The following is a 522-nucleotide window of genomic DNA, read 5'->3' on the forward strand; positions in this document are numbered from 1 at the left end:
TGCTGTTGGGTCATTACTTTCATCATCTCTGACATTGCTGTTTTCATCACTTTCATCATCTCTGACGTTGCTGGGTCATTACTTTCATCATCATCTGTGTGTGATGCTCGCTGGGTCATCATTTTCATCATCTCTGACATTGCTGTTTTCATCACTTTCATCATCTCTGACGTTGCTGGGTCATTACTTTCATCATCTCTGACGTTGCTGGGTCATCACTTTCATCATCTCTGGCGTTGCTGGGTCACTACTTTCATCATCTCTGGCATTGCTGGGTCATTACTTTCATCATCATTTTCAATATCTCTGTGTGATGTTGCTGGTTCATTACTTTATCATCACTTTCATCATCTCTGTGTGATGTTGCTGGGTCATTACTTTCATTATCTCTGTGTGATGTTGCTGGTTCATTACTTTATCATCACTTTCATCATCTCTGTGTGATGTTGCTGGGTCATTACTTTCATTATCTCTGTGTGATGTTGCTAGTTCATTACTTTATCATCACTTTCATCATCTCTG

The sequence above is a fragment of the Physella acuta genome, unplaced genomic scaffold, assembly GCF_028476545.2.
Source record: "Physella acuta isolate Inbredline_101_S28 unplaced genomic scaffold, ASM2847654v3 ptg000319l, whole genome shotgun sequence".
Taxonomy (NCBI): Eukaryota; Metazoa; Mollusca; class Gastropoda; family Physidae; genus Physella; species Physella acuta.